Consider the following 26,940-nt stretch of genomic DNA (forward strand, 5'->3'; position numbering starts at 1 on the left):
TCCCAAGTCTTGACCATCACTTCGCCGCAGTCGCCTATGCTAATCCGACCGGTTTTTTTAATTTTCTTTTTTCTCGGTATCAGCTTGAAGCTGCATTTCCGAGGCTTCTCCCCGTCGCCACTGTCCGGTATCCGGGAACCGCACGGATCACCGCTCATCTTGATATCGGGAACCGCGAAAACGCACTCACGACACGACAACCGCGGCTACGAAATTGCATTAGTGTTCCGAAATATGTAATCCAATAGGCGATCGACAAAGAAATTAATTGACAAGGAAAAAAAAAAATAAAAAAATAAAAACAATTTAAATAGTACGGGTTATTCAATACTGCGGCCGGGAAATCAGTCGGGTCGATCGGTGGCGTCTAAAAATAACGAGCCGTCCGCATATGCGTAATTATACTATGTACATTTGATACAAAAATATCCTGGAATGAAATAAAAATAGGCCGCGGGCGCGTATTCGCAGGTCTCGGAGTTTCAATAGAATATTAACGATAATAAAATGCGTTGATGAAAATGAAAATGTCTCGTCGTAACCGCGACTAGCACTAGACTTCGAAAATAGCCGAGGGCATTTTCTCGGTTAGGTAAACGGCACGGCGAGACGGAGAAAAAATAGTGTAATGGCCGAGATAGAGGGGGAAGTAGTGGGAGTGAGATTGAGAAGATAACGATCGGGTGTTAGAACAACAGTGTGCCAAAATATATAACACCCACACGTTTAACCGACGCCGCCTAGCGTCACCCTGTATCACACAGCAACAGTTTATTCTACAGGGTGACCAGGCAACTTGCCCGGTTTCCAACGCGCAGACGGTAAACAAGAAATGTATACTGTCTGCCAAAACCCGTCAATTTTAAAAATTAATATTGATAGGGCATCGATATTGTATACTCTCGAAAATCTGTCGAGTGCAAAACAAGCACGTGTAACCGCGTGCATCGGTCACATATGAATCGTCTCAGTAGTAGTAGATTTATACATAATAATAAAAATATCTTATAATAATAGTTATGTTATTTCGTTTATCCATTAACATTTGTTCTTCATACATATTATATTTGTAAAACGTGACCATAATTTTTTCCCCTCAGAGCGGGACGACGCTTGTAAATTTTAATAACGTGAATTTTATTTTTCATCCACGTCCCCTGTGGCAAACACGTTTTGTCACTCGACCTTTAACACCGCTTGGCGAAAAGTGGCTGACTGTGCGTGCATAAAAAATAACCATAGTTCAACGATGGGATTTTCAAATTTGTTTAAAATTATATTCGGGCATTTATCAATGCTCAGAAAATATTTTTTTAACGGCTAAAATATTTTTAAAACTTTCCAGTACGGGCATTAACGCACGCCATCTAGTTTTACTGTAGCCCAGAAGTTTTCTATATTCTGTGTCAGCTGCATCACAGAAGTAATTAAGAGCTACAAACACAAATGTTATAAATGTAGAAAAATAAATAAATGTTCACAATTATGCACTTAATTTTAACAGGTAGACAATCTGCACCTGTTTTGACCGCATTTTGAATATGTGAGCTCTGCATACAATTCCTATGAGCGTCTTTCAAAGAGACCTGTACAGATGCGCGTTAACATTATTAAATCCTTTTCTATTTTTCCTCCAAAATTACAGTATTGTATCGTATCTACTAAATGCCACAATTTTGTATGTCAGCTTATTTTTTTGTCAATACTTGTTTCCAATCCACAATTATATCCGATAACTCGCCTGGTTGCTCTTGAAACTCTAAAATCTATACTTGTACTCCTCCGTATGGTAAAACGTGGTGGACTAAAACAGGGAATAATTTGTAGAGCCATGGTTTGAAGCATCCGTTAATAATGTTATGCAAAATTCTTAGAAGACGGTGAACTTGAAGCGGCAGCATGATCAGATAATTTGTGTTTGTCTGATCGTAAATGTTTCTCAATAGCACTAGTTACCACCATGCACACAACACTGAAATCTGTACGAAAAAAACAACTTAAAATGTAGCCAAAAGTCTAGATTATAGATGTAGTATAAACGTCGAATTCTATATTAAGTGATCAGTAGCTTATTTTTAAACAAATTATCTTCGTTTTCATATCTATTACACGAGTTTTATTTAAGGTTTAAATGAAACTTACGCTGGATTTATTACATTTTAAGGAGTCCGGAATAGTATATATTTGTTATCACAATATGTTTTGTAAGCGTTGTTGGCTAATAAAATTACAAACTGCAAATACTTCATAACTGAACACACAATAGTGACATATTATACAGATACAGGGGAACTGTCTCGATAGAAACATTTTTTTATTTAGTCAAATTGAGTTTTTATCTATGTTAAACTTAATTTTTGTAATTACTGCAATTAGCTGTGAATGGGTGGGTAAGTAATTTTATTTTAAGTTATCCTTGTGAACTGTAAAATATATGTTAAGATTTGCTTAACATATTAAAATTGTTTTAAGTTAAAAAACGGCAAAATTGGGCTAATTGAAGTAGACCTTTTTCACAAGAGTGGAAAAAAAACTTATGGTCACAATATATTTTTTCACCGTCTGCCTTGACAAGATTGACGCTACTATATGTACGTGAAGTAGCCCACATAGTATTGGAATTGTGTAAAGAAATTGTGGATTTCGAGTTACTCAGCCAAAAAACTTATTAATTTAAGCTATAAATAATTGAAGAGACAACAGTAGTGTACACTACTGACAACCGATGACTTTTATAGAGGTGCGATATTAGTTATCCATAATGGAGGGAACGGTGATAGCACGGGGAGGATAAAAATAATCTAAACGGTCTATTTTTGAAATGATAAAATGAAAACCAACACAATAGAGAAAACAACACAGATGTACTCCTCATATACTTATATATAAATATATACAATAGTATATAGAGTATTTACGGTTTAAGAATGTATTTCTATCAGAACATAATACATAATAATATATATATATATATATATATATATATATATATATATATATATATTTACACATTTTTTTTAAAACCGAAAGAATAGAGTAGTAGATGTGTTATTGGCAAGTGCAATCGTTCGGCGAGTAGGCTGGTTATTGGCGGAGTTTAAAGTATAATAAAAAAAAATTATGTATATTGTGGCGGGCGGCAAATCACAGAAACGAAACTACTCCATAAAACATACAATCACGAATGTTTTGATCGTTATTTGTAAATAAAATCAATTTGTTTACCCGGTTGGTACTAGGCAACGCGTTCGCAAGATGTTGACTTTTGCTTACGTTGTTTTTTTTTTTTAATTTTTTTTTTTTGTATATTCTCAACATTGCGAATTTGAATTTGCGTCAATTATTCGATAATTGACTCTGGTGAAACGCTTAGAAATATTACTACAACACAGCGTTTACCTAAAATCCGACTGTACTACAATGATAACAGATAAACTATATTTTGTAAGTACACTGCTTGTCGGCTGGTTGTGTCGACAGTTGCGTAGGTACATATTCCAATATGTGGTTCCATCCGACGATAAACATAATGAAAATAAACCATTGACCTATTTTTAAACGGTATTATTTCGAGCGATCTTTGAAATCTTTGTGCGATTAATTCCAAACAAATATAAAATTTACTTATTAATAGCGTACGCCATCACTGCGTGGACTTTGGCAAAAACAATAAATTCGTATGGAGGGACCTCTCATTTATTAGCAAATCAAAATGCTCTCGTCAAATATGCTTTGAACCAACGTTATCAATTGATTCTTCTTGTACAGGTTTCCATTAAGTTTTTGATGAAGTAAGCCGTATATGTTACCTCAATATAAATCAAAATCGTTTAAAATAGGTGTCAATTTTATCAAATCCCTATTTTTTTACTGAATTAATCGGCGACAACTAGTAAACATAATTTTGACTTTTTCAGTGAGTATGCTGTCTTATAAGATATTCCTCAGATATCTTATCTGGAATCCTATACTGATGTAATTATTTTTTAAATAATATACCTTTATTCTTATTATAAAATTAAATCTAAAAAATTAGTATTTTAGGTTATTTACATTCAATTGTCAAGTTATATGTTTTACTCGCTAGATTTATTCCTGGAAGTGTCTTCATGCTTTGTTTAAGTATCAAGTCAGGTAGAGAGCAACCACAGGTTTTGTTTCTAAAGTTACTTTTTTAATCTCGCATGATACAATAATCTAGTTACTTCTTAATAATAGTATATTTAGTCAATCAAAAATTGGTGCTAACACGAGTATTTTGCACAATGTGTAAAAAATTGAACGGAATACAAGTCTATATTTATAAAAACGAATGTATGTTTGTTTGTCCTTTATGCATTACTACACCAGTTTTATACCAAGTTTTATAACTGGAGTTCTTACTTTACAACTACTTGTAAGTCCATAAAAACGACCTGCGTGACCATAATTTTATCTAAATATTATATTGGGATAATAGTCTCTTCTTCTTCTTCTAGGCTTTTACAGGACTTTAAGGCCCATCGCCGCAACAACATGTTGTCTCCATCCCTCCCTATCTTTTGCACATTATTCTACGTTCTTTACATTCAAAAGTTTTAAGTCTTTCTGTATTCTATCCACCCATCTTTGTCTAGGCCGTCCTCTAGGTCTCTTAAACCAATTATTCTTTCAGACCTCCAAACGTGCCCTGCCCAGCTTATCCTCGTACTTTTTAGGGTCCCAATAATGGTAGGTTCTTTATAAAGATTATCTAATTCTTCGTTGTTTCTTATTTCATACTCTCCATCGTTATTTCTTTTTGAACCAAAGATTTTCCTTAATATCTTTCTTTCAAACACTTTTTTTCATCTGATTTTGTCGTGGCCCATGTACTACATGCATATAGAGCAATTGGTTTTACTACGACTTTGTATAACGTAATTTTTGACTTTATGAATAGTAATCTTGATTTTAATAACGACATTAGACTATAGTAGCATCGATTTGCTGCCATAAGTCGTTTTTTCACTTCTTCAAGTAGCTATTACTTGAAGAAGCCTCTTAAGATTAAAAATTATAAAAAAAAAAAAAATGAGAAAAGTACTTAAATGTGCTTTTAATGTCACTATAATAACAACGCATCTTGAACACTAATAATATTAACACGATAATGATTTCGAGGAAAGACAAAATGGTAAAAAACATTTTATTTTGTTTTAACTATTTATGATATTTTTTTACTTACACAATGATACTAAATATATTATTTCTTAGTCTTGTAGCTTAAGTGCTCATTCATAAAATAAAAATGGAATTAACGATAGTATTATTTATAAAATATATTAATACATTTCCTAGTCACAGAAACATCAAAGTATATTGTATGCCAAGACAGTATATTATACTAAGTAATATGAAGGAGACAGGGCCTAATCCTCTTTTGGACTCTCCAATCTTAATAAATCTCTACTAGCAGCATACAATGTATAGATTTGGCTATTTAGAAAAAAAGGTTACGTCCAACTTTTTATTTTTTTATTATTGTTTTAATTAAGAAGAGAAACTAAATATATTTTGTTATATATATATATATATATATATACAAAGTGATTTTTTTATCATGGGTCACTCAATATTTCACTGGGTTTAATAAATAACTACATTTTTTTTAATAAGACACATCCATGTATTGATGTATCTGCATGAAGTGTGGATACTCTTAACTTTTTTTGCATTATAATAATACAATGCATTTTAAATTTATTCTAACATAACATAAATTAATTTATAAGAAGTTTATTAATAAAATGCATAACAATATCGAATTTAATTATATACATAATATAATATTTCACTTACGGACTATACTATGTAACGGTTGTAGACTATACTATGCTCGTTACAACTATAGCTAACAATAATGAGATTTAGGGAAAACCTGATTAGGTTATATTAAATAAATGTTCTATTAAAAGTATAATAAAACAATAATTTACCATATTTAGATAGATTGTTATAATTTAGATTAATATGTAATCTATGCGCTATACTTTCCGATTTTCACCGAAAACTTAAATACTCAATTTCAATTGTTTGGTTGAATAAAATGGTGATTATATTTAGACATAAAAAAATAAATACTTAAAAGAAAGTTTTTAAATATAATATACGCTCATGATAAAATTACTGTCTGCAAAATGTCTAATAATATTATTGTAAACGTTATGAGTATTTTTGAATACTAAGCGTTAAACTAGAACGTGTTAAATAGAGAACTCTATGAAAGTTCAGAGAAATATTTAAATAAATGTCATAGTAATTTTAAGCCATAAATTAAATAATTATTGTTCACGAATAAGTGTGCAAATATATAACTAAGCGTCTGGCAATGATCTCCACAATGCATGTATTTTAATTCCGCGTGACCTTATGGACCTAGAATCTATCTATACATTCGTGTGATGTCATCCACGAATACAACTGAGGTAATGCGTTCTATATTGGATTATGACTACAGTACAAAAAGCCAACAGATTTATTTTAATTACCCAATTCAATCGAACAACTCTTAAAATTCAGTATTTATTGACTTTTTGAATAGTATAAACCAACAGTTTAAATAAATATGTAACATAACATTTAGAATAATAACAATGATGTATATTGTAATATACAGCATTACATAGATGTATGCATATTAGGCGCAAATGGAAATCAGAATAATACTAAATTCTTAATGTTATGCTTATTATACAGGGTGATCAACTTAGCGTGAATCACTCAATATCTCACTGGGTTAAATTAATAATTTTTATTGGTTTTTTCTATGTTTTTATACAATGTGATCTCAATTTCTCACAATTTTTTTTTGTTTTACTCCCTCCCAACTTAGTGTTTTTGATAGCAACTATTGAAACTTAAATGGTAACGCATACATTTCATTAACTTTTTAAATTGAGAATAATGTACAATAGTGTAAAGAAAAAAATTAATTTCTTTTTAAATCCAGTGAGATATTGAGTGGTTCACAATTGTCTCCGATGCGTAGCTGAAAAGATAATGTTTTGACAGTGATGTGTTTTTTTTGTGTGTCTGTGCTCATGATATCTTCTTAGTCAATAAATCAATTTCTTCGTGTATTGGATCTAAAATAGAAAAGGTTCATCATTTCCCCTTCAAAATGGAGAAAAACGCAACTTTTTAACTTAAAAACGACGTTTTAAAACCTTTTTAAAAATAGTCCAATAAGTTTTAAATTTGTATAAAATGTTCTTAAGACATAGTACTACAGAAAAAAACGTTGACAACCCTAATAAATATCATAAACCTTTTCCCCTAGAAAGGGTAAAAACTTTTTCTTTATTTCGCTTTTTTAGGTGATGTTTTAGGGTTTCAGATCTGAAAATAATACCGAAAGTAGATCTAGAATGAGGCTACCACATGTAAAATACGCTCAAACATCTGTAGTCAAACTTTTTTTGTTAATAAGGAAAACCAGAAAAATATGGGGAAATTACACTTTTACCGTAGTCAGTTTTTAGGTTGCTGCATCAACAATCAACAGGTATCCGAAAAATATTTTAATCATTTTATCAACTACGGCAACAAATTGTTTAAGATATTAGTCAACTCTAATTGTTTCTACTCTAATACTAAAAATATCGGACAGCAACAGGAGGTGAGTGGACGAGAACGCTCGTCACTGACCTTCGGAAATGGGTTGGACGGAAGCACGGGATGATGGGCTACCGCCTAACCCAGTTGCTGTCTAGGCATGGGTGCTTCAACGAATTCATCCACAGGATCGGCAAAGCATCCAGTCCATCATGCTCACACTGTGAAGGCATGGTGGACAGTGCCTATCACACGCTAGTGGAGTGTTCGGCCTGGGAGTCCCAAAGGCGGGACCTCCAGGACGTCGTCGGCGAAGTTGTCCCGGAGACACTGGTCGCCAACATGATTGCAAGCCCTGATGCGTGGAACGCGGTCGCCCGCTTTGCCGAGTCGGTCCTCAAAGAGAAGGAGGAAGCAGAGAGGGCTAGACAGCGGCCGGCCAATTGAAAGCCCCGGCGTGCAAAGGCGGCGTGTGCGCGCGTCACCGGCCCGGAAACATTCCACCGGGGATTGGATTGTACATAAACCTGTATAGACTAATATAATTGAGTGTATAGTAGTTTCAAGGTAGCTGTAAGTAAACTTGTAACTAAATTTCGTTGTGGCCTAATGTGAATATTGTTATTAGGCCACCACCCGGAGTGGGTGTGTTAGTTTTTAAGTTCATGTTTGTATTTATTGTTTACTATACCCAATAAATGGCATCAGAGACTGGGGGGAAGTAATGCCTCACAGGGCGCGTCCTTCCCCGGTATTCTATGGGTGCACGTGGAAAAAAAAAATACTAAAAATACAATTTTAAGCACATTACAATGACAACGATTTTTAATATATCTACGGATAGGCATTGGAGCCTGTGAATTTAGAAGTAAGCATCTTTAAAGTAGCGTTTGAATGCAATTTATTTTATGCAGTTAGACTTTCTTAATTATCTTTGTACTACCTAAATGCGCTTACAAAGTTAGCGGCCTTAAATTCCAGAATACAATTTATTAAATTACATGATCTGTGTGATTATTGAGCACCATGTTAATAGACATACAGTGAATTCTTTTAAATGTACAATATTATTTATGTAATAACTATTGTGAATACACGCAGTACATGTGTTATTGTCAGATTGAAGAAATGTTGTGTTAGGGGCAACGAAGTACATATACCTAGAACAATTAATCTTAAGAAGCGCACTCGACTGATTTCAAGTAAACTATTGCAGCAAAAATTCCTGTGATTTAGTTCACATGTTTAGTGGTCATTTAAGACCAAATAGGTAAAGATATAATTGAACAAACATTTATTGCAAAAACGATGTTGTGGAAACGAAATAACCATAAAAATTAATTAAAGGCGGTAATGATAAATGCATTGTTATTTATATAAAATGAACCGTAGAACCAAAATTTAATAATAATATTACATGTAGTGTAACAGCTGAGCATACTACTGCACTACTGCGAAACTAACTATTACTATTAGTCTTCCCGAGTTACTACGCCTTCAGTGTACAGTTTTTAACATATTAAACTGGGGATTGCATGCGAATCTGTTTTTAAGGAGTTTTGTGTAGGCAATATTTAAGGAAAAAGTGGTTTTAATAAATTTCGATCATGTCAATTAATTAACCGGATCATTTTTATAAGCTTCAAGGTATTATTTTTAATTTAAATAATTTTTTCTATGAATAAAAACCATTTTGGTTTATTTTAGGCCAAAAAGCCAGACAAAATTTTAACTACATATAGAGTTTTTTTGGCTACTTTACTATGTTAAATAGGAAGCCGATTTTCGTTTAAAAATGTCAGTTACGCGTAATTAAATTAATTTAATTTTCAATTTTTTCAATATTAAAACCGAATTATCTTACATAAATGAAGTAAAAAATCAAAAAACTGTTTCCAACATAACCTAGTAAATCTGCCAAAGAACTCGTATATTTTTACAGAATTAAAATTGGATCATCTTAAGTAGTAAACTATTTTGTCTAAAAATGCCAACAATAGAATATGGTGTCGCTTATTTTTAAATTTCGCCTTATCATATAATTTACTTTCATGCCAAAAGAAAAACTTCATAAAAATGAAAAAAATCACTCTAGAAGACAATTATTTAATATGTGGTTACAGTTTTTCGCATTAGTACGCGTTGTTTAAATCATAATTTTGAGTACCAAAACACAAATAAAGCTTCTAAATAAAAATAGCTGACAAAATTGTATTATGTTCTAAGAACAAAAAAAAATGAGCTAAGAATTTGGCTTAGAGCCACTGTCCTGGAAACACTTACTTTGCTTAAACACTATAATATATATTTATATATATATATACATATATTTGCATCGTTATTAAAATATAAATAAATAACAAGTCGTAATAATATTGTACACCGCACAATATGTATCGATTGAATGCATAAGCTATTTTTATTGCTCACATAAAAACACATGTAATTGGGTATTAATTACAGCTATGTTTAAGAAACAATGATTTAAGATATCGTTACTTACATAAACGTGTTGTGCTATGAGATTATGAGTGGCGCCTTGAATATTAAAATATAGACTACATAATACACTTTGCAGCGTAACCGCTAAACGAACTGCTTAAGGCATTCTATCTAAGAATCTAACACATTAAGCTGGAGACAGGGTGATATTTTTAAAGTGACCTACTCAATATATTACAGGTTTAATCAGTTACTGAATGTTCGTTCTATAATGTGATCTTAATATTTTACAAACTTTTGTCGATAACCAGTTTTGGATAATTATTCTTAAAGTTATTTAAGTTTAAATTTTAGAATGGGTGATGGGTGGAAGGCTGGTGAGTAGTACTAGTTTTATCTGCACGCATTACTCACTCAACCGCACTTTCCTCACTTTCTACCTTTAAAACTTTAATAACTTTATGAATACTTAATCAAAACTGGTTATCAACCAATCAAAATTTTCAGGAAATTATTCTGTATTTAAAAAGTTAGTAAATTATACTTCGTTCCTATTTAAGTTTGAAAAGTTGATACAAACTACAAAGTAACTTATTTGAGAGGGGTTAAAACACATTATTTTGTGAAAAATAGAGTTCACGATGTGTAAAAGCGTTACGGAAAAATAAAATTGAAGAACGATACCCTACAAGGTATTGAGGTATTACTTAAAAAATCACCCTGTATTGGAGGATGGATATATATAAGGATGTATAATTAATTCAACAAAACCACTTAGTAAAAAATAGCTGTGCAAAGACCAAATTTGTAGTTTTTTTAACAAAAATTTAATTAATTATTTTTAATTTTTACCGATTCATTCCTAAAGGCATTAAATCCAGGGTAAAGGCAAACATTTTTTTAGTATTTTAACCTGCAGCGCCTACTTTAGTAGAAATGCATTATGTTCGTTACATCATTTTACATTTAAAAAAATACATTTAATTTAGGTGGCGCCCTTTAGTTAGAAATTGTTATCTATCAGATGTTATTAACGAATTTTTTTTTTAGATATATACCTTTTTTATTTGTATATTACAAAATTTTAAAAATTGGGCATTTAAGGGTTATTACTACGGCTTAGATTTTAGCATAGAATTTTTTTTTTATACTTTCGACCTAGTTTCGCAACAAAGCCAAGTAAATAAGATAAGTACAACAAATTCGATTAAAAACGACAACTCATAACCAAAACAGAAATTAGTTACAATACAAGAAAATTGTTTATATTCCGCCAGAGTTGTACCCTCGTTGTTATTTCTTTATTCGCCTGAAATCGGATCGCGGCTACTTAAACTGACATTTTGTAATTAAATATTTAACAGTTTTGATTACATTATTTTATTTTAGGACATGCCCTACCCTTATGTTATTTCGATCTACGTCTTTCGTACAACGATCACAAACATCAATATTAACAAAAACCCTTAACCAGCAAAACTTTTTTTTGGGATTTTTTAAAAATATCTCATTATTCTATTGCTCTACTATACGCCACAAGTGTTTCTTGGGTCTTTTCAAAATTCCATCACACGCTTAACAAAAATAAATATAAAGCAATCGTTACTATCAGGGAAACTTTGGACTTGCCACTTACTTGACGGGTCGGATGGTGGCACAATAAGGCAATTTTGTCATTAATTCACATGTCGACTGGTTGGGACGTTGCATGGTCTTCGTGCGAATCAATGGCGACAACAACAGTCGGCCGACCGTCTGCTGTTGCTGGCAGCGGCGTTCATGGTAATGGTAAAAAAGCCCGGAGGGTTAAAATTGGAAAATTAACATTAATAGCAATAATAATGATTATGTAACGATATGATGTCAATAAAAACCCACGTGGACAAGAATTGACAATCTCGAAGAAAAGACGTTTATGCGGTGGGAATGTTTTTGTTTTTTGTTGCGATTATTATCTTAAGCCTCGGTGTTTTTTATTGCACTCTTTAGCAGTGTTTTTACAATTTGCGGACGGATATATTATATACGATGTAGACGGCTCGGAATCGTATTAATGTGTATGTTAATTTTAGATTACCACCGTCACAGCCGTCTTAATGAACCGCTTTCAACGTTTAACACGTCGACCACAATATCTGAAAAAAATTAAACGAAAATCGTTGAACAAACAAAATTACGACGAGAACAAAAACGATAACGTTATTCATTGCTAGGGGCATGCCCTTAGATATTTACACTAATCACATTATTGCTTAAATGTGCAAATATATATATAAAAAAAAAATATGCACGTTTTGTTTCCCGCAACCGCTTGTGAAGGATTTAAATCATCCTTTGTTACGTAGTTACATATGTATATGGCTACAGATTCCATAATTCGCGAATAACTAAAATTAAATTAAATCGCTTACCCGGAAAACATTTCAAGGATGGTCTTAATTTCAAGAAGAAAAAATGATCAACGTATTAAATATATCAGCTCTCGAATAAAAATTCAGAAATGGCAGATTTTTGGTCATACTATTTAAAGTTAATAAATAAGGGACGAACCATTTAACGTAAGACATTCACTTTTCTCGGATAATAATTTAAATTTAATAATTTTTCTTTTAAAACTAAAATGTTATTTTATAATATTAAAAAATAATCATATAGCTACCTTTTTTTAGTATTTTTTAGATAACTATCAGCTTTTGATAGTATAGAAAACTCACGGTGCTAAGTTGCTTCGTATGCTGTTAAAATGTAGTATTTAATTATAGATTGTATGTTTCAGCACATAAATTTGTCTTGTACACAAATTTGTTGTGAACGAAGTTTTTCAACTTTAACATGTATCAAAACTAAAATAAGAAATCGTTTGTGAAAGTATCATTTGGATGTTAGGATGCAGATGTATTTTAACAAAGATATTTTAGAATCTGTCTCATTTGGTTATATTTAATGAAGGTGTTTAACATGGTACAGTGTTGAAAAATATATTAGTGGTGTAAAATATAAAACATCGCAGCAATTCAAGTTTTTTTTTTAATAACGAAACTAATCTAACCCTGACCTAACCTAACCTGATAAAAATGTATTTTTAAAATAAATAGGTTATTCACTATTATGTGTGTAAACATGATATATTTAAGATATAAAATCAAGTATATACAAGTAGTATCCAAATATACCTTAACCTATATATCAACATACCTAGAATTGTTTAATTAAGTACAAAGACAAGTTTCCCGGGCTGTGGTAAAAAGCTAGTCCAACTCTGTATGATATAATATAGAAATATATAATAATATATTATACTACTATACATTAAAAAGAAATGTATTTACCTACTGCCGCTTACTTTTGTTTTCAAGTAGGTTTGTTTTAAATGTTAAATTAAACCAAATGCATTTGTTTAATTTTACTTCCAACGGTCCTATGATGGGCATTTGACTCGAGATGTTATGCTTGTACCTTTCTTCTATGTATTCTCTGCAGGAGATGAGAATACGTTGAACAGTTAGTGAAACTCAGCATGTTGAATACAATGAGGTTTTTTAAGGGTAAAGTAACTATGCGCCAGACTTGTAAGTCCAATTTTCAAGTGGTTTAATATTTTAGAAGAGTTTTATTTTTAATGTATTTTGCTGGGGTCATGGGAATGATACATTGTAGTAGGTATTGTAAATCAAATTATTAAGACACTGTGAACAATATATTTATACATGTCAAAAAAAACGTAAACTGTTAAGTAGTCAAATTATTTTTATCATAACCCATCGTTAAGGGCGCCAATAGGAAGGGGCAAGGGAGAACTATTTTCTCACTAGCTTTTCTGCAAGTAAAACAAATAAACAGAAGAAGAACTGAGTTTACTCAGTTTTCTTGAAACCGTTCTTTAAACGATAGCAAAGTTAAAATATGATAATATAGTATAGTAATGTCTTAATTTTATGTTGTGGCCAAATGTTTTTTAGTAGTTATTTAATATTGGGCCTTAATCGGTTAATTGGTAACATTCACCTGGTCAGTTATTTTGGATAAATTTAACCATTCATTTAATTGTGCTCGTTATGAAAACATCAAAATTTAAATACAATTTAGCAATCAATACTCAAGTATCGAAGGAATCGAAAAAACGTACCAAGCGAAAGACTAATAATAAACTATAATAAACTTATTTTTCTAATAAAATAACAGTATAGTATACCAACTATCCAGTGTCGAACCAGCAACAGTGAGCGCTAACACACTGCAGCCTTATCCACTCGGCCACTCCTCCTCCTACTAAAACTGCGCTACGTGTTATGCAAACACACAATCCAATAAGTAAACTAAACTATTAAGTGGCATTTAACAAATGGAGAATTTTAAAATTTAATTTTCTCAAACGTGGATTAAATATTTAGCTAAATAATTTACGTGGCTACTGTAAACGAATCTCGAAATGCATAGGCCATAGACGATGCCAGCTAAGCAAATAGTATTCACTCGCCTGGCCTCTAAGCTGTATAAGAAATCTATGACGCGTTCTTTTAATCCTACAAAGACTAATCTATTTTTATCAAAAGTTTAACGTCGATGAAGTAATAGCAATTAATCGTTAAGCTTTAAAATACAATTTTAAATAAGAACTATAATTAATTAACTAAATAATAATAACAGGAAGTTTAAAAATGTGTGACAGTCGATTTACAAAATATGTACATTTCTATCTATTAAATAAATAAATAAATACAAATTTCAACACTTTAAGTTAAAAACTATAAACAATGTTCATTGAAGAACATTTTTGCATTGTTCAATGGATAATTAATATGTATAGGTAACTATTATATGATTGTTGTTACTTGCTTTGACTTAAATAGTATTACAATTGGTAATCTATCTTTCTTTCCAAATGTAATTATTTTCAATTTCACATTTCACTTCGATTTAATTCCTATTAAATTTAAGTCAATATTTATATTAATATATTTATAAAAACACATATAAATAAAATTTAAGAGTTTGTCCGTTGTTTTTCAAAACGACTCTAAACCTGTTTTGACTGAATTTTCACAGGTAAGAAGATTTGGAAAGAATGATCTAGGCTATATTTGTATACCAGAAATGTTCGTTTCTTGCTTAAAAATGGAAAAACTGATGAAATTATGGATATAATAGCTGCGAGGCATCGAGAATATTATCGCCGTTGCTATAGATGTATATTAAGAGGATTCGATACCGACCATTTTTAAGAAGTTTTGTATAGGCAATATTTAAGAAAAAAGTGGTTTTAATAAAAATTTCGATTATGTCAATTAATTTACCGGTTAATTTGTATAAGCTTCATGGTATTATTTTTAATTTAAATCATTTTATCTATGAGTAGCGATTTTAGTTAATATAATTGTAAAATTTTTGTCCATCGCACAGGCCGAACTAGTGATCCAATTAGTAATCTGAAAACAGATTTTAATTCTTTATGAAGTATACTTGGAATGCTACAAGATACTTTTTTGATACCTTTTTCTTACTATGAATAAAAAACGTTTAAACATTTTATAACATTTCAAATTTTAAAATCAAATTTGTAAAAGATTAGAATTCAAAATTGAAAAAAGTGCCTCGTAGGATCTCAAGTAAACTTCATGACAAATTCAAATCTGTTTTCAAATTACTTATCGGATTACTGGTTCGGCCTGTGCGATGGACAAAAAATGATGCTTGGATTCCAACAGTGAACCAACAGCGTTGTCCCAAAAGTGCTATACTTTACATTTAAAATGTAAAATACAATTTTTCATTTAACTGGAAAACGTCTATTACTCGCAGACCGCCCATAGTTTATATAGGGTATTCCATAAAGAACGCAAGTTTTAATTTATAAGGTCGATATCACTGGTTTAATAGCTTTTAACATGGGTATGTTATTGGGCTGGGGCAATCGGAAAATCTGTGCGTGCGAACTCTGAACGTTATCGAGTATATGTATAAGACTAGAGATAATGGATTAGAGATAAAAATAGCGATACTGGATTATCGATAAAATATTAGAAATTAAAAACAGAGATAATAGAATAGGAATGATAGATTAAAGATAAACAAATAAAGATAATATATTAGAGGTAAGATAAAGAAAGTTTGTCGTGTGGAGCGATCTAGCGGTCAAGCTTAAGATAACGTAAATTTATACATTTTTTGTGGCCAATCTTCCAAAATCCAAAAACATCTTACTTAAATTTTCAGTATACATATAATTGACCTCATAAAAAAATCATGGTGGTTATACGGACCGTAATGCTATAACATATCCATGATTCAATGTTTTTCCGGGGAGCGGATAAAATTACTAGGTTTTTTTTTTATCTACTTAAACTCAAGTATAAGTAGATAGATTAATAAGATAAAGATAGAGATAAGTAGTAAGATTAGTTTATCAATTATTATTGTTTTGTCAGTAAGTGCTGTTTGTGATCATTATGGAGCATTTTCCAATTATTGAGCAACTAAAGACGCATCACAAAAACGGCCCTGGCCTAAAATGTGAGCGCTAAAATGGATAGGGCCCAGCTGAATTTTCGAACGTTTTGATACGTTCCTACCTGTTGACTTGTTAGGTGCATCAAAACAGGTTCAGTTGACTACGTTAAATCAGCAGGGTCAAATCTATTCCAGGGTCATATTTGTATTACTTACAATATTATCCGATTATATTTTTCAAAGCTTTTCACAACCTTTATTAGTTCTTGTATTGTTGAAGAATAAATAAAGATACATGCTTAAAACTAAAAGAGACAAAATAAAGGCACATGAGAACATGGGATGACCAACTTAAAATACTTTGATTTTCATAAGTTAAAAAAAAAAATTAAATTATTTGGCACTTAGGATTTGCATTTGAACACCTTACTCATCCTTACTTTACCCCAGCTTAAACTTATAAAATACACTAATTTACTCTGAAAGTAATTTTTCAACAGGTCATCGACTAATTACCATTTTCAATAGAAAATTCTATAATTTAAAAGTAACTAATATATAGATGTTGACGTGTAAGTTTCAAAAGCTTTAAAAGCGCAAACAATTAAATAACCATATATGCATAACATCGTCATCACCAAAAATCTTTTAAAAAATATTTATGAAATTGCAATTATTTTTCGTAAAATTAAGAAATTAAAGTTAAAATTTGATTGTTTTTTATTGTTGTATAACAAATTTTTCATGGGCTTACACAAACTACACAGATTTTATTAGAACTTATACAATGTTACTGAAAACCTTTTAAAAAAAAATAGCTCACACATAATATGTATAAAATTTAAAAAAAACCTATAGAGATGAATTTATATTTATCATTATACACTTATCAAGAATAATTCCCGTCAAGTCTTTTAAGTTTTGTTCAATTCTCGGAATGTCTATTCCAGAAAAATAATTTAAAACACCACAATGACACTTAATTCCTGTCTAATCCATTCGAGGACCTTTTATAATAAAACAATCAATATAACCTAAACCAACTTAGGTATTAACTATTTACTTTGGTTAAAAAAAATGAATTTTATACTGTACTGCTTTTATAACTATTTAATTCAATGAACTTAATATTTAAATAAATTATTTTTATCTTATGAATTCGCTACGAAATCAGCACAAATCATTGGCGTGGTAAACTTTTTTTTTTGTTTTTTTAAATAGATCACCATTTAGAACACTTTAGGTCACATATTGGTCATAATTCATAAACAGGTTACACATTGTTTTCTCATTACTTTTTTTTTAATACAAATTCCAACCGTTGCTTAACTACTTAATGTACTAAACGGCTAGTAGTAAACTATTTGTCATTGCGATAATATTTGGCTTGCGATAATGGGGAACTCAATATTTTCGTTAATCATGCGTCTATAACCATTTTATTTGTAAACATTTAATATCAGTAAACTACAGCATGAGCTGTTACATAAGTAGGTAAGCCAAGAAGAATCATTACATCAGTATCTAACATTATATATGATAACTAAACTGTGCATATCAACAATCACAGCTTAGATTTACAATGCGCAAGCTCCCCATTTTATTATTTAATATGTATATATTTAATATCTCATTAGGAATTGTCTATAAATATATATTTTAAAATATTTAAATGAATATAACATTCTTAGACTGTAACACATTAATTGATTTTAATAGGTATTAATGGTTGTGTTATTTGAAAATAGTTTGATTATTTTAATTCATGTTCATGTCCAATCAGACGCGTTACTACATTATAGGAATTAGGAACATTAGGGATTTTATCATTTTTATATTGAATTTAGTGCTATTATATTTTAATACAAAATCAATAAAAAAAAACCAGTACAGTGGGGTCGGGGCATAGTGGGGACGGAGCATAGTTGGGTCGGGGCATATTGGGGACGGGGAGGTCACAGGTTTACAGGAATTTTTAAATCTGAAAGTGATAAAATCACTTTCGAAAAAACGCTTCGATGCAAATCGGTAGTTAGTATTTTCAAGCCAGTACAGTCCAAACCAAGCACAGTATAAACCAGCAAAGTTAGAAAGTTTTAAATGAAGGTTCTGTATTTACAAATGAGCATCAAAGCGTTTATTTAAAAGCGATTTTATCCGAGAGGACTAGTACAGTAGAGTATTGGCATAATGTAATCAAAGCAATGAGGAAACGGAGTGGTCACAGGTCTACAAGAATAATTATAAATAAAAGTGATAAAATTGAATAAAATCGCTTTCAAATAAACGCTTTGATGCTCATTTGTAAATACAGAACCTTCATTTAAAACTTTCTAACTTTGCTGGTTTATACTGTGCTTGGTTTGGACTGTACTGGCTTGAAAATACTAACTACCGATTTGCATCGAAGCGTTTTTTCGAAAGTGATTTTATCACTTTCAGATTTAAAAATTCCTGTAAACCTGTGACCTCCCCGTCCCCAATATGCCCCGACCCAACTATGCTCCGTCCCCACTATGCCCCGACCCCACTGTACTGGTTTTTTTTTTTTTTGCAAAAACTTAGTGGACCAAATAACACATATACAATGTCTTGTTATATTTTGTTGGAATGGTCGACGATTCATGTTTCAATCGTTTGTACTCCATAGTTTAAATTATAATCGCTTATTCTCAATAAAATTAATATTTATGTATTATATACTTCCATTAAAGCAATCTCAAACCAACTATTTATACTTCACAGATTATATTATTTCAAAGCTATATTATACTTCTATTTTACTAGATTGACAATGTACAAAATAAAATGCAACTAAAAAAACCTTTTCATAGATCCTTAAAATGTAAAGGGTGGGATAGTGAAACGGGTTTTTACCATTTCAATACATTAGAAAATCGCCGTTTTACTGCCTCATCCTGTATATTAATATCTTGTTATTTTCTAAAGAAAAATCGATTTTCTTACATTTAAATTAAAATAAATCGTATACTGGTACTGTGATGGAGAAAACAATAAATTTTACCTACATTTATTACTTATTAGTTAAATATTACTAACATGTATAGCCACTAGCGGTCGGCTGTTGCCTGTTATTTAACAATAACCTATTATGGAGTTTTTAAAAATTGTGTTTTTTTAATAATAGCATAGGAGCAGTATCATGATGTTAAATGTTCACGAGATTTGATCTAGTCACAAAATAAAGTATTATCATATATGACTTAATTATTATTAAAATTTATCTTAATAGTAATGGTACATAGTAATAAAATAATGAAATATTTTTTACAAAATTAGAGCTACAAGTTGATAAACTAAAAAAATAAAATTAGCACGAAGCAGATTATCTAATATTAGACAATTTAAACAATCAAGCGTGAATCTCTTTAAATGAATAACAGTATAACAATATACAAAACATAAGTTTTCCTTTAAAAAAATTGTGTAATAAAAAAAACATTTTGAGGCGGTATACTGCATAAAAACCAACACTTAATCTGAATCCAAAAAACAACAGTCCTCTTCATTATTTGCAGGTAGTTGGACATTAAATACTCATAGTTAACCTTCGGTAAGGTTATATAACGCAGGCTATAAAATAACGAGATAACGACAGTGGTTTTGTCGTATCAGAATCATTAAATGTCTTAATAAGTACACGGATAGGTTTTTTTCCCAATAAATCGAGTGTCTACTATAATCAGTTACACGATTTAGTCGCCTATGATATCATGTAATAAACACAATATTATGATACCGATCATGGACCCTAACCTAATCTAACACGGATAGACGTTACCAACTGATAGTTTTTAGTGTCTGTTCGTTTCTCACATCTGGTACACTGGGTTTTTAGTTAAAAAAAAAAAAAAAAAAAGTTGAATTTGTGTAAACTTTAAGTCAAGAGTGGTACTTGAGCACAAAACCTAATAGTATCATTCTGCATAGATATAAATAAAATTGTTTTAATGATTTGATCAATTTTTTTTAAAGATTTTAAGTGTTTTTGTTAAAATATACATAATCTGCGAAAACACAGTTTCCCGGCAATTAAAAAAAAACTGTAGTGCCGAATTTTTTTCCCGTTTAATATGTTATGGGTACATATGAGTTCCGACTACTGGCAAATTTTCAACCCAAAAGTTTTAAAATTACGGCTAAAAACCCCGAAAAACAAAAAAACTTGTACCCCCCCTAGGGGGGCGGGAAATGGGTATATTTTGAATTTGACAAAACTGACGTGCGCGGGCTTACCAAATAAATATTTTTTAAACATTTCAACTCGATCCGACTCTTTTTCTTGATACTATAGCCAGTAAAAGTTCTAACTTAAAAACTCGTACGGTTTTTTTTTTGTTTTTTCAACTTTCGTCTGTGAAGACTTAAATTTTTTCAACTTTTACCCCCCCAAAGTACAAACTAGACAAAATTTGTGATTTATAGAGTTGCTATTCGAAGGAATTGGTCTAGTATTAAAAAAGTTACAGTGTATACAGCGAAAAAAAAAGCCCACATCAGAGTAAAACCAATACCTTCTCGCTTTGCATCGAAGCTAAAAGTATATATATATTTATTATATATATATATTGAGTTAAAAAAAAACATTGACGTTTGTAAAACTTGATCATTTTACATTAAAAAAAAACCAGCACAGTATATTATATATAATACATGATATATTATGGAGAGACTACTCAAGTAAATATGTTCAGTCTAAAAAAAAAAGTTATCGTATTTACACACAAAAAAAAAATTCCACATCATTATAAAACTAATACCTTCTCACCACCGCATTAAAGTTAAAAATCTATACTTTTATTATTATTATTATAAAAAAGTTATATAAAATTATTATTATATTATTTTACTATTACTATTACTTTTATTAAAAGAAATATTATGTTAAAGCTATAATTTATAATAGAATTTTTAATTGAACTATTTTTTTTTAAGTTTTCATTAAAATAAGTTATTGGAAAGAGCTTAGGAAAATAGTAAGGCTATCGCTGCCCTCTCTCCTGCTTTTCTAAACCATATTATACCTCTGTACCTTTTAGCAAACAAAGTTTGTTCTACAAAACATTTTTTTTTACTTTTGTTTTTATAGATCTTTTATTTATATTAGCGCTCGCGCTCTACAACGGCAACATATTACGCGCAGCAAAAAGTACATGACGGTGGGCTATCTATATTATTTATAACTAATGGGGTACTAGTAGGCAATATTGAAAAATGCCCAATAAGTTACATGCATTATAAAACTTGACGAATGTAAATATTATACAGTTTAATGAACTATCATATAAACATAGTCTATGGTGTGGTAATAACAGCCAGCGTGGAAGCAATATTAAAGAGTTTTATAGATTGACAAGTTGACAATGGTCCAAATTAAATACGTTCAAAGTGAGAAAAAATCAAAATATTGTCTGATATTTTGATTAATTGAACTTAAGATCAATAACAGAGATTTTTTGCCAAAATAATTAGCAAATCAAGAAAAGTATAAGTAACTCAAAACCCTAGTTCATCGAACTAAGTAATTCATAATATTATCCCTAGTGGATTATTCGGTCATACTTTTTTAACACGGAAAAACCAAACACACTACAAATTATTGTTTCCATCCATAATGAAGATTTAAGACTAGCTTTGAGGACATATAGAACGGAGTCTAGTAAACAGTTAAGTTGTAAACATTTACATATGAGAAAAAATTCTTCAACAAAGAAGAGATTAAGCCACAATAAAATACTTCCCAGTACAATACAGATTCCTATAAAAATACACCAATCCATCTATAGCACTTAAGAAAATCTTCACCAATCTATAAAGTTCAACGGATTATTCTGAAATAAAATCACTTTCCCATACATATATGGGGATGGTGGTGGGAACTGAAATTAAACACATCATACAAGTATTCAATAACAAATAATTTTCTTCTTCTCCTTTGGATTCCATCTCCTATTGGAATTAAAAACAACGAGGAAGCAGACATGACAACAAGACAAACAGCTACAACACCTACTACCACCCTGCCTTTAACCTCATTAAATAACACCATTAAGCACGTAAAAAATTAAAAAAATTAAAAAAAGCATGACATACTATTGGGATAATTTTGCAGCAAACCAAAACCTAATACATATTAAAAAACAGTGGATAACTGGACTCACAATCGGGTTTAACCCACCCCATAAAAATGCACAATCACTCGTATAAGAACAGACCATACTCGACTTACACACCTATATTTAATTACAAAGTACCTGCAATACATTCATCAACATTAAGCATATAAACAAGAAATGCCTCAATCTTCTTTATATCTGTTGTAATAAAATTTTTAAATTTTACAATTTACCTTTTTTCGTATTTTTCAGAGCGTTTTTTAAAAATTGAACGCTAACGTATTTATTCAAATACATTTTTAAAAATAGAATAATCTGCTGACAATGTTAACTAGTCCATAGCAAGTTTTGAATAGTTACTTTAAATGTTATTTAAATTGAAATTGTAGGACGGGAAAAATGGTGGAGCGTAGTATTACTTTTATCTGCGCCCATTCTCAACCACACTCTACCTTCCATCCTAAATTTTAAATTATAATAACTTTAAAAGCAATTATTCAAAACTGGTTATCACGATGACCTGTTACAATTTCTAGATAATTACTTTAATTTTAAAAAGTTACTCAACCACCTCTTTAAAATTACCTTTAAGTAATAACTGATTATCAAACAGTAAAAAAATATTTGCTAAAATAATTAAACTAGTAGTACATATGATAGTACTTTTATGAGAGAACTCACCGAAAGAACGTTTTTTTATTTGTTTCCCATCGAAAAAAACAAGTGTTTTTTTAATACATTTTATGATTTACCCAAGGAATAACTTACTAACTGCGTAGACTAAAGTACCCAACGAATATATCAGACACGAATTCTTGTTCTGCTGGAAGTTATATTTTTAAGTACGAGAAAATTTTTTTGGAAGAAGTCTGAAAAATTAATTATTAGAAAACACCAATTATATACCTATATATGTATATATATATACATATACGTACTATACGGTTTTATAGCGCATTTGTCTCAAGGCCAATTATCATCAAAACGGAGAGCAACGACCAGCCTTTTTTTTCGAAACAGAGCACATAGGTGTATATATATATATATATATATATATATATATTTTGTGTATATTATGAAACATGTCCAACGAAAGCAAAGCTGTCAGATGAGGTACGTATATACGGTTAATTAAACTTAATAAATAGAATCGGGCAGTTATGCTACAAATTAGAATATATATATATATAGATAAACTAAAACGGAACGCTTAAGTCCCCTTCGATGTTATGGAAACACTGATACACACATATTATATATATATATGCACATTATGTATATCAGTGGCATTTAATTCATTATGAGCCGTTGTGTTTAAAAATATACAATTTAAAACGCGTCTTACGAAAACGCCATTTCGTTGTTTTTTGTGTAATCATTTATCATAGACTTGCACCACCACTAGCGACATTGTTAACCGCATTCGCTTGTGTGTCCCCGTTTTCTAATGTTAAATGATTTACAGCTGTCTTCACTTAAACTCGATGTATACTGAAAAACACATTAAAAAAAAACCCTGGAGAGAGGGGTCGGAGCATAGCGAAGTCGGTTTAGTAACAGGACTATAGCAATTTATAACTGAGAGTAATAAAATCGTTCAAAAAAACACTGATTGAATCTGTAAATGGTAGAAATTTAAATACCAATAGAAATCAATGTAAAGACAACGTACTTTGTTATCATTTTTCAATATAATGGTGGATTATGGATATGGTTAGAGTTGATCGCCTATGAGTATTTGCCGTTGCTACCAATATATTGTAATCAACAAGTAACAACATAATTACACATAGCAACATAAAAATTTAATAACGTCAAAATGTAAATTCCTCCTGTTTTTCTTTAAAATAAAAAAGGTTGATTACATATACTTAAAAAAAATTGTATATTATGTTATTTTTACATGTTTTTCTTTAGCTCACTACACGTACGTACGTTTGTACGGGTATTTTTCAAATCTTGCAAAATTTTTCATTTTTTTTGGGAAAAAAACCGAAAATTAACTACAATTTTAAATAATGTTAAACATCTTTAATTTTTGACTAAAAAGAAAAGCGTGGGCCCTATTCAACAAAGTCCCTAATAAATTTATCAGATAATGTTTTATATTGTAAATTCTTACGTATTTTAAATTTGGTTCAATATTTGTGTGTGACACAAACATTTCATAATACTTAACTCAATAAATTTGGACTTTGTTGAATAGGATCCACGCTTTTGTTTTAAGTCAAAAATTAAAGATGTTTAACATTATTTAAAATTGTAGTTATTTTTCGGTTATTTTCAAAGTAATTGACATTTTAAATAAAATATGCTACAATTGATTGGTAAATGGTTCTTGTAATAAAATTATTTTTTAATTTTTAGTTCACTTTTTACTATTTCTATAACTCCTCAAAAAGTGAAAGAATGAAAAGGTTCATACCCTTTACGGGGGGAAAGGATAATGATATTTTCTTGGTAGAAGATAGTGCTGTATTAAAATAATAATGTTCCATACAAATTTAGAATTAATTCGGCTATTAAAAAACAAAAATTACTCTCGTAGTAATTTTAAGATGAAAAATTAGTTAATTTTTTTATTTTTAGAAGAAGAGGAGAACTTTTAAAACTAATGTACTACACATTATGAAATCTATGCAAAAATATCGTGGGGCCAGACACAAAAAAAAAATATATAGAACAAAAAAACACATAATTGTGAAAACAATACTAAAATAATAATAAAAAGCGGTATTATTATTTTTGATTTTTTGCTTACTATGGATTTACATATTAATAATATACTTTTATTATTATACCTTATAATGTGCGCAAAATATATGTGTATCATTTGTATTATTCGAGTGTCGTTGTATTTTTTTTATAGTTTTAAGGTAGTAATTATAAATTGACGCCAAATGGGTGATATAAACCCATTGAGTGGTATACACAGTAGAGTAATAATTAACGGTTGTAAATTCTTTATGATATCAACAACACATTTCATTGTTGATAAAACTAATATAATACTCGTTTTTTAAGAATACTCAGATAAATTTGCCAAAGGAAAGATTTAATAAATTAATAGCTATAACCCACAAAATACCTCAATTTAACAAAAAGTATCATAACTTATTATATCTGTAAAAAAATGGTTCTAATAGCATTTAAATTGTTGTAAAGTAAATAAAAAATGTTATTTCCAAGGCTGATTTAATTTTTTTGTTATAAATATGTCATGTCGGCTGAAAAAAAGACGTTAAGGCTTCTATAGGTGTTTGCACTATTTACAATACCTAGCTTACCATTGAAACAGTGACGGCTTGACCTCGGTGGCGATATAGCTAAGGATGACTCTCAGCTCCTTATAAATAAAATTCTCAAATGTTCATTAACCAAAGTTCCCCAGTATTTGTTCTCTATATAAAATAGCCCTCATAATTGATTTTGAGAAATCAAAACATTACAAGTAGATACACGACAAAGTAAATCGATTCTACTTACACTGTTATTACAATGAATTGCATAATTAATTTTTTTTAATTAACTATAAATATAGATTGTTATTGATGATTTTTGACCGAGCAAACTTTAGAAAAAGTCCTAAAACCGGCCAAAACGTCGCCAACGGTTGAGGACTGCATTTTGCAGATCGTTGGGGCAAATCATGTGCTATTAAAGTAAGCACTCGCAACCAGGCAGTGGATAACAAAAAAACACACACACACACAATAGTAATAACAATGTAGTAATAATAAAAAACGAAACCCACCGAAGTCGTTACGTTGTTGGACACCGAACACACATAATATAGTAGTAATTATTAATAATAACAGTGCTATATGCGAACTTGTGGCGTATGAGAAATTAAACCAAGCGCGTTGTTGCGTTACCAACGGACGTTACTCGTTTCCCGGTGATAACCAACAAAACGTTATGTACCTATTTAACGTCAAAGTACCTACTATAATATCATCATCATTATTATTATTATTATTATATACAATAGTTTTCATGATAATATCTCACTTATATTGTACACATAGCGCACGCCGCTGCAGCAGTCGTACTCTGCGATCGGATATGGTGGAAAAACGGCCGTGTAATATTTTGCCGTCGATTGAAAGTCAACCAGAAATAACTGTTACATTATTCGAACGGAAAGAAAAAAACAACCGGCCGGGGGAAAACTTTCGGAAAACGATGCTGGAACTATGTTTGACGTCACGGGCGCGCACACACTAGGCCAGACACGAACGCGACTTAAAAACGTGCACCACACACTCGACTACTGACAATCCGCCACCGCTATCGCCACCGTTGCTGCCGCCGCCGCCGCCGCCGCCGCCGCCGTTGT

The 26,940-nt window shown here is 30.6% G+C and overlaps 1 protein-coding gene and 1 long non-coding RNA gene across 2 annotated transcripts in view; both read right to left on the reverse strand.

Annotated features, from left to right (window-relative positions):
- Positions 1 to 26,940, reverse strand: part of LOC126844345 (uncharacterized) — a 173,070-nt gene that overhangs the window by 21,032 nt on the left and 125,098 nt on the right. The window lies entirely within an intron of this gene.
- LOC126844352 (uncharacterized) lies at positions 2 to 26,908 on the reverse strand. The gene is made up of 3 exons (XR_007686564.1): positions 26,613 to 26,908; positions 11,654 to 12,152; positions 2 to 1,979 (listed from the first exon to the last, which is right to left on the reverse strand). It is a non-coding gene; the product is annotated as an uncharacterized LOC126844352 (long non-coding RNA).

Source organism: Adelges cooleyi, unplaced genomic scaffold, assembly GCF_023614345.1.
Source record: "Adelges cooleyi isolate 19-005CV unplaced genomic scaffold, UGA_ACOO_1.1 ACOO_flye_CR_arks_rails_tigmint_CR_PRNA_651, whole genome shotgun sequence".
In the NCBI taxonomy this organism is placed as follows: Eukaryota; Metazoa; Arthropoda; class Insecta; order Hemiptera; family Adelgidae; genus Adelges; species Adelges cooleyi.